The following is a 10,042-nucleotide window of genomic DNA, read 5'->3' as shown; positions in this document are numbered from 1 at the left end:
GAATTCCATTTTTTATGTGTGCCCTAAAATGTATCTGTCATGTAACGTCATCACGCACGCACTGCGTACAGCCAATCACACAACTCGGTCGAGTATGTAAGCCTTCCGCTTCCCTCCCACAGCAGATGCAGGGAGAGGAAGTTAGCGTATGGCTCTGACAGGTACGCTTCTGTAATTTTTAATCTTATTTAAATAGTTTTTGTACATCTTTATTAAGTTATATGCCTCTTTCAGACCTTGGACTATATCCGCCTTTAGGACATCGGCTTTCGCTGTGTAAGGGATCTCTGAGAAGAACTGGTGAGTCTGTCTGTTTGTTTGTGCTATGGTTAGCATGTTGCCTAGCTGGGCGTTAGCTGAGCCCATTCAAAGCAGTGTAATTTAATGCTAACTGTGAGCCAAAGTTTATAGCCTGTGTTTACAAGTCACACTGGCTAAATCTCTGAATGTTTACGTACTGCTACTTTAATATGCGTTTCCCTTTTATTAATGGAGACGTTGTGAATGTGTACACTGAACTGGAATGACAGTTGTGAAGAAGCTAGCTAGTAGTATTTGTTTTAGTGATCTGTGGTCCTGTTGTTTACATGTAGGCCAGGTCCTTTGGGTACCCTATGATGGCGAGCTGAGCCCGAACCTGCAATAGCAACAACTTAAAGAACCTTTCCAACCCATCAGTGCGGTAGGAGGCTAGACAGCCTAACCTCTCCGTCTCTCATTTGCGCATGATTTTATTGCACAACCTTGAAGACTGCGTTGAACTGTGCTGTGCATATGAATTATTACTTCCGCACAAACTCTGTGCTTTGGACTCTTGTGATTTTGCACAAATTAAAACTGGTGCTTATGGACTTTTAGAAAAAAAAATGCATTTTACTGTCGGAGTGGCAGATTTATTGGAAATTGCTGTGAACTTTATTTTGTATTGCTGTTGATTGATATTGTGTTGGAAAATATTTTGTGATCTACAAATGCACTATAAAACCAGTGCACTTGGTAACTAAAGAAGAACTGTGTGAAACCTGTTTAACATGTCTGAACTACTCAGTTTGTGAGTGTAATATCTGCAGATTTGTAAATACTGTAAATATATTCTTGCACTTTCAATAATAAGGCAACAGCCACTAAAAAGAAGGTATTTGTCACTCTCTTTATTTCACTGCATTGCACCTCCCAGAGCCGAGTCTACAACTTCTGACACTGGCCTACCACTTCTACTAAATCCTTTCATTTCTTCCTTCTGTAGCATTATATAATCATATCTGCTACAACTGCATGAAGCAGTTCTTAAATACTGAGTGATCGTGCAAGATGAAGCCATCAAGAGACCTGTGACAAATCAGAAGTAGTTATAGGCTTCTGTGGCTGTGACTGGAGAAACAGCATGTGATGCAACTTTAGTCTGTTGCATTACCAATTCTACAGGCTCATGGTGGTGGAGAACAGAGAAGGACGTTCTTAAAAAAATACATGTGGAATTTTATATGGTTGGCAGAGAAGGTGCATAAGCTATTCAAGCCGAGATTGTATGTTATTTCTTGTGTTAAATTCCTTCTCTGTTCTGTTTGGGAAAGACAGAAACAAACACTTGTGGATGATATTAGTTTTATGACACCCGTGAGGTTGCAATACATATACTAGTTCAGTACATAAGACCATTGTCAATGCTGCTGTCCAATCTGACCCTATCATCATCATTTTTAAATGTTTGATTTCCAATATGTCAGCAGCCATAAGTTTACTGAGCCCAGTGTTCTCAGCAGTGGAATAATTAGGGAATAACCATATTGTGTCTGATGATTTGTGGATGCTCATGCTGGTTATACGGTCACAAATTGAGCTTTACCGGCAATGCACAAGCGGAGCCAGTAAAAAGGAGTTTTACAGCGACACATTAGCGGAGCCGTAAAACAGCCTTTTGCGACCGTATAACAACATAAACATCCGGAAATCATCAGACACAAGTGGGTTATTCCCATTCTAATTCAATTTCATTGTTTGCACAGTTTATTTTTCTGTAGGTAATTCAGCAGCATCGTTCCAACAGCGGTCTGGGCATGGAGTAATCCATCAAATGTGAAAATCCATCAAATCCATCAAATGTGAAATGGTAATTCTGCATTAGAATCCACATTAACCATCTGGGGCCGACGTCGTCGTATACGACGGCTAAGACCAAGCTTTACTAAATTATAAATAAGTTTTTAATGATATGAGATAGAAACTTACTTTATTTTTTGCTGAAAAGTTAACTCCGTGGACTTTTGAGCCAGCCATCGGCCATCTTTGTACTCCTCATAGAAGCAATGTGATGACGTGCGCAATGTGAGTGTCCAATTGGAATTGGTTCACCGTCACATGGTTTTACAAAATCCAATCGTAGGGCAGATTTACCTCATGTGAAAAGCCTAAGATCATTTTCAGGAGTGATATGTTACTAGTTGGCCCATCTAAATAGCCCCCTGGCTGCTCCAATGAGTATATACTACTGGACTCCAATGCGCCCTGTGGCATTATGCACAGCAATCAGTGAAAGCAGACGGAGAGCCTCTGATGACAATCTCACATGCTCAAACAAAGAGTGTGTAACTATCAGGATTACTCCACTAGTTTGCATGTGAATGTTACTGGATAACTCTGTTGCTTTCTCTGCGTAAAGCACTGTTTACCATATGAATGGAGCGAGGGGGAGGGCCACTCCTCAGACTGTAAGGAGCCAAAGTGGGCCAAAGTGTGAATGAAAGCTGCTTTAGGAACAGCACAGAACACTCCAAAACACAGTAGAAGTAGAAGTCTGTGATGTAACCTTTGTGTAATAGCAGACAGAAATTGCTTTGAAATGAAGACAAACAAAAACGCATAGACCATTTTGTATATATAGTTCAAAATGTGCATTTGTGTTTATTGTTTGAACCTTTTTGTTGTACAGTCTTTCACACAACACCTCAAATTACCATTATAAAGTATTAAAACAGTTATTTATTATAGTTTGCTGTGTGTTTTGAATAAATGTGTGTGAAAAATGATTTTCTACTTCACTTTTTCCTTTCTTATGTCTGATTGTAAACCTTTATTACACTTAAACACAACAAAATAAACAAAACAAAAGTTCCACATCCCGACAATATTGCGTATGCGTAGTTGCGCGGAGGACAGGAATGACATCTCATCAGAACACCGGTCAGGGCGTGGAGTAAGGCATCCAAATGTGAAACGGTCAAATATTTTGCCACCGTTACCCCGATATTATATGGTCTGAAATCTCACACGATTAACCAATCAGATTTGCGGAAAAAATGTAAATGGATAAGAACTGCTCTTCTACTGCATTGCAGCTATCAAGAAAACAGAATGATGACTCTGGTTCCACAGACTCATCTCCTTAAATCCCTGATATCTAACATTTTGTTTCTTCCATCCACCACAGTTGTTTTCAAACTGATCCTCAAGGATCACCTAGTCTAGACATTTTCCACCGCTCTCATTCAGGTGTGCAACCAATCAAGTACTAACAGACAGCTGAATGAGCTATTCAGCTTGAGGCAGAGCACGAAGAGATGGAAAATGCATAGCTTAGGTGGTGCTTGAGGACCTGATCTACTGTATCACTCAGCACAGGCCAGCAGCAATGCGGATGGTTTGGCAAACTTATTCTCCAAATTGAGACTCAGCAACAAATCTGTAGTGTCAGATGCCTGAAAAGGCAAATAGATATGAGTGAATATAGAAGAAAAACATTAGCAACAAATGCTACAACGTAAATGTGAATCATTCATAAAATACATGGAAAAGCTAAGGAAGTCCAATAAATCGTATTCTTCAAAAAATGTATCTGTCTCTTAGCACTGTGATGAACGATTAAGCATCTCATATTACACATCTTTCAGTAAACATATTTGTCAGCAAGTGTCTCACAAATTGATATTAAACTTTCTGGATAAAAGCATTCCTGAGAGAGAGAAGTGATAAATCACACAAATAGAACAGTTCCAGTTTTCTGAGATACAACATGCTTCTGTGTCTGTTGTTTTAAACGGAGAAAGAGCAAAAAAAAATCATTTAATGTGCAATATGTCCCTGTTAAGTTTAACACTTACACCATGTTAAATCTTGTACAATCAAAACCAAGTACAAGACATGACCAGATGTTTGTATTTGATACGAAGTGCAGATCACAGACTCTCACATTTTTGATGTTAGATTCCTTAATATCATCTCTTGAAATCCTTGAAAGATTTCCAGTCCATTTCATGCCACTTCTTACATTTGCTTACCTTGTTTATTGATAACTATCAGCATGCTGTCAAGAGAGTGGTGCACATCACGGCCAAACACTGCAAGAACTTGTTTTGTTTATGCATTATGGTGTGTTGTGCTTCTCCCTCGTAACGGTGGAGATGGAACGTAAAGTACGACACTGCACTGTAGGGATGGTCCATATCATTTTGTCATGGATATACTGGTAGAAATCCTCACCACAATAACACTTTGCCATCCTATGATATCAACAATATTGATGATGTGTTTACATATGCGATGTATCTGGATAGATCATGCAGAAAGAAATCAAGAATGCCATAAGGTGGGGTACAAAGCGGGAGAAAAAGAAAAGTTCAACTGACCATTTAACACAAGAAGATACAATGTGATACTGCTGTATCATAAACCAGGCCTCTACGCTCGCCGCCAGAGGTTACATACTCTGCTGGGAAAATTGGGGGTCAAAATCTACTTGCTGAACAGTGAGTAAACAAATTTAAACAAATAATCTGCACATATGTCTGGAGAGATTCTGCATCCCAGGATGCCATGGGTATGTAAAACCTATGCCCTTGTTGTAATTGTTATTCTTTAATCATATTGCAAGATAGCATTAAATTGAACCATGTGACGCTCTGTCAGATATACAACAATATGTATTGTTTCATAGAGACAAATGTATTTTTGTAAAATATTTTTCTGACTTTTTGTGCTGTGCTGAGAAATTCCCCTGCCTGCCTCAATTGGCAGCAGAATCTAATAGAGAATTTCTGCCACTGTGTGTACCGATCAAATAAATGTGCATGTGCACCTGTGAGAATGTTAAAGGCAGGAAACAACAAAAATGACATTGAAAAATGAGGGAAACTAGGAATTATTTGTGCCCAACACGGCAAACATGCTTAAATTGTTTTTGCCTGAACCTTTACTTCTGGCAGAGCCCAGTGTTGACAACAACCAAGCAAGACTGTTGGAATTTTTCATGAGGAAAACTCCTGTATTGAGTATCTGTGGATAGAGACTCCCATTCTGATACTTGTGTTTTCCTAGATATTGCACTTACAAAGAGCACACTGCACACATATAAAAATTTATCCAATTAGGGCTGCATAATATATCGTTTGAACATGGCCATCCCCATGTGCACATTTTCAAATGTTACGTCACAGGACTCGCGATGTGGCATAATTAAATTAAGCATGCACGTTTACATTGCCAAGTGATGATGGTAAGAACCCACTTTTGTTTTTCATGACTAACCAACAAAAGATTGTCGAAGACGTTGAATTTAGGAAAATAAAGGATACTGGTACTGCGAGTGCATGACATACAGTACACCTTATCCCTCACTGCGCTACACACATCAAATGGAAAATGGTAATGGACTACATTTATATAATGCTTTTCCATCTGCATCAGACGCTCAAAGACCTTTTCAATAATGTCTCACATTCACCCCGATGTGAGGGTGCTGCCATACAAGGTACACACTACACACCGGGAGCAACTAGGGGATTAAGGACCTTGCCCAATGTCCCTTAGTGATTTTCCGGTCAGGCTGGGATTTGAACAGAGGATCATCGGGTCTCAAGCCCAATGCTTTAACCACTAGACCATCACCACCGCAATCAATCATGGTCACAGCCGAGGGGAAAAAACAAAACAAAACAGGTGGCTCCTTCGGAGGTTGGCTTGTTTTCGGTGCCAAAAACTACGCACCCTAAGTAGTGTATTATAAACTTCTTTCAAAAAGGAATGTTTATTAACAAGCAATTTCCATAATAAAGAATTAAAGTATTTCCAACGGCATCCTCCAAAACATAAAAACAGGTCAGAATAAAAGACTATTTACTCAGTATGCCACTTTGAAGCGTTCTAGCCTTCTCCTGCTACATTGATTTCGTGCATAATTAGGGGTTCACAACCGATGGGGCTGGTTGCAAAGCAACCACTCTTTCCAGTCCAACAAGGTTGGACACCCTATTGTTTTCACTCCGATATTTATTTATTTGTCCCCCAACCACCACTAAATGCAATATTGCAGCCTAGACCATACAAGCTGGAGAGGTGCCATTTTCTGAACTGGTACAGACCCCTGCACATAACTCAAATACAAAGAATTGAAATAAATCTGCCTATAGAGCGGGCTATAGCCCCACATTTGCATTTTGGGGTATAACTCCCAAACCACACATTGTACATTCAATTGCATTATACAGATGTATTCAGTGTCATGAGCTGTATTTCTGAGGCTAGACAGTGCCCATTTCCACCTAGACAGTTTTTACAAAATTAGCAAAATATGCAAAATAGTTTGTGACATGCAACCCAAACTATTGCCCTGATCAACACAAAACGTAGTACATAGAGTCTACTAGACCTCAGAAGCTTACGTTATTAAAATGAGCTCGATAGGCCTTAAACCTACCTGAGAAATTAAAGACCAACTTCCTGTTAAAACATGTGATACAGGAAGCTGGACACATCTTCATAATGGTAACTCTGATGTGGACGAAACTCACCTGTCTCATGCACAATGGTACAGAGAGACTGCCTGATTAAAATAGTTTCAACTGGACACTAGGGGATCAATCTCAAATGTTTATATCTCATAATTCGGAGAATTGCAGAAAATTTTGCAAGGGTAATCTTGGGGCAACTCTTACTTGAAATACATAACTTCATAATAACTGTTCAAGGGGGTGTGTGGTCAATTGTTTTTTCAATTAGAAAAGTGGGTATGACTAACACCATTCAAATTATCAAGCTGAAATTTGGACATTTTGATGTAGTCCACCTCACAATTAGTGGCATATTAAGTTTAACATTTTTTTCACATCCAGCTGGCACTATAATGAAGGAAAATGCATTTTGACAAAAACTCCAAGACCATACATCGTACGCACAATCAATATTGATGCATTCTTTGGAGTGTGACAAACTTTGTGATGTAGGCCACACCCATTTCTATTTTTTTCTGTTTTTATGCAGTATTCCAATAGATGTAAAACCTTTAAATCTATCTTACCCCAGGCCATCACTTTGATCAACACCAATTTTTGCAAGTACAATCAATGGACCATTTAGACCATAAGTTATCAGAAGGAGCACGAGAGCTCAAATGATGCCAAATTAATAAAGGAGAAGAGACTGCGAGGAGCAATCAAAACAGAAAGGGTTACATATCTTTGCAACAGTACCTCCTATAAACATGAAAGTTATCATAATGATACAGAAGCATGGACAAAGGTTGTGTACCAAATGCGGCACACACTAAGTTGTGACACAAGTGCAAAAACAATAATCTTAAAAAAAAAAAAAAAAAAAAAAAAAAAAAAAGTGCACAGAATGGCAAAAAATTATGTGGTATGATTGGGGAACGTGTCTTGAGTTGAACCATAAAACGTGTTGATGATTATATAAAGCCGACATGCCTCATTATGCAAATTACACTTACACATCTCAATTACACAATTACACATCTTCCCGTCAAAATTTCAAAAATTCACCAAAAATCATCTGTTTGTCATACAGAGCTGTAACATTTTCAGCATATCCAGTGAATATAGAACAAATTTTCAAACATTGGCACGTATGGTCTATTTTGAATTCAGTCACTCTATATTTTTCAAAATATGAAATGTCATATTAAAAATAATATTTCCATATTTTATATCAAATATTACCAAAGTTGAGAGAAACATTTTCTTTCATATTAAAATGACTGTTTAAATTCTTATTACATTTGGTCCATCTTTACTATTTATTTTAATTTTTCAAAACAAGACTTACAGTATGAAAGGGGCATGGCCCACACTGTACAACTTTTTAAGCTGAAAACATTATGGAAGGTAAAGATCTGTTCATGTTACTCATATACCAAGAATTACATTTATTCACCTGTATAATAAAGGAAAATGCATTTTGGGCTGAAACGCATGTTGTGAAAATTTGTCAACATTCAAACAGTCAATCAACATTCATACATGCATATTCTTTTACGTGTACTGAATGTTCTACAATGGGCTACACCCATTTTTGCCTTTCATTTTTTATCCAAAACTGCAACAAATGTTAAACCTAGCTATTCAACCTCTGCCTTACTCATGAGTCTCATGTGCACCAAGAGTTGCACATACATTCAGTGGACACTCAAGGACTTATGTTATTAAAATGACCTTGATAAATGCCAAAGTTGCACCAGTAAATCCACTGCAAGTAGCAGTCACAACAGGAAGGCTTGCATATATTCAAAATGTAAGTCCAATAAACACGAAACAATGACCAAAAAAATGATCAAAAAGCTCCCTGTCAAATTTAATAGCAGTCAGTCATAAGGTGATGCCACAGAGGGGAAAGTAATAATGTGAAAGTGTGTGCATAGAAAAATAAAATTCAACTTAGCAAAGACCATCAAAGTTCAAAGAAGAATTTTATGTTTCGATATGACTAGCTTTAAATTACATGTAGAATGAGCACCTCAGATGCCATATGTGCTCGGAGAGTGATGATGAAGTGTAGAGAAGGCCAGATGGAGTTATGTTTGTTTGCTTGTGGACTTAAAGTGGATATGACACCTAAAAAATTAGGTAAAACTGATATAAATATCAAAATATACATACAGTAAGTTGAAAGTGGTTTTAATTATTATCACTGAGAAATAAAGTTTGTACAGTTTCTCAAAAGTGTGTTTCTTGGAAAGCGCGCTGGCAGCTTTCCATCAGCGGTCACATGATGTCGTGACGTCACAACGTGTAGAGTCCTGTCTTTGTCTGTTAGATTGACAACAGGAACAGATAGACCTCAGCATGAACAGTGATGAGATGAAGAGCTTTTCTGACTCCTCTTCAAGTGTGGATTATTTCTGACTCGGATCCCGAGGATGTCACAGCAGTGATTAGACCCTACAGATTGGGGCCGTATCTTTTGGATGAACATTCAAACCAGGAGCATTCTGGCAGCGAAAATAATGGCGACAGTGCTTATGGCAGAGCCGAAGCAGAGGCAAGAGACGTGCCAATTCCGATGGATTTTGAAAGGCTGCAGAATATGGAATGGTAAGGGAGGCTTTGATTTTTGTTGCTCCTGTTTATAACACTCTAATTACACTATGTAACACAACTTTTGTTCCTGGCTTCTAAGTGTTATATTTCAACTGCTTATGTCTAAAGTCTATGGAAAAATGACTACATTCAGCACAAACTTTGATTTTATTTTTTTAACATTCTAGAAAGTTCTAAAAGTTTCTTGAAATTTCTAGATAATTCTGGAAACTTCTAGAAAATTCTGGACAGTTCTAGCAGTTAAAGAATATTCTAGAAGACTACCCAGTAGTAGTGAAGGCAAATCGAGAATATTCTTGAAAACAGACAAATTTCAAAATATCATTGTCCTGATCACAGAAGCAAAGTTTCTGTGGAATAACAGCTATTTTCTATTTATTTAAGGCATAACAGGTTAGGAAAACACACTGTGTACCCAGGAACAAAACAAAAATAAAAATTTGTTACATAGTGTTATAGCATTTTTGATTCTAGCGTCTGTTTACTGCCTTTGTTATTGTTCCGGAGCCGCAATAGTGTAGCTATTACTTGAGGACCACCGTCATTACCTTCGGGTTTGTGCCATTTTCAAGTGCCTGGCATTGCATTCATCTGTGTTTAGTTACGTTATTTTCACAAAAGAACAGGAAATAAACGGAGAACGTTTCGAAAAAGATCGCCGAAAACAACAGTGAACATGAAGCCGCCTTGTTTACTACGTATTGCACTGATATTTTTAC

The sequence above is a fragment of the Thalassophryne amazonica genome, chromosome 13, assembly GCF_902500255.1.
Source record: "Thalassophryne amazonica chromosome 13, fThaAma1.1, whole genome shotgun sequence".
NCBI lineage: Eukaryota > Metazoa > Chordata > Actinopteri > Batrachoidiformes > Batrachoididae > Thalassophryne > Thalassophryne amazonica.
The sequence above is the reverse complement of the archived record's forward strand: the minus strand, read 5'-3'. Positions refer to the sequence as shown.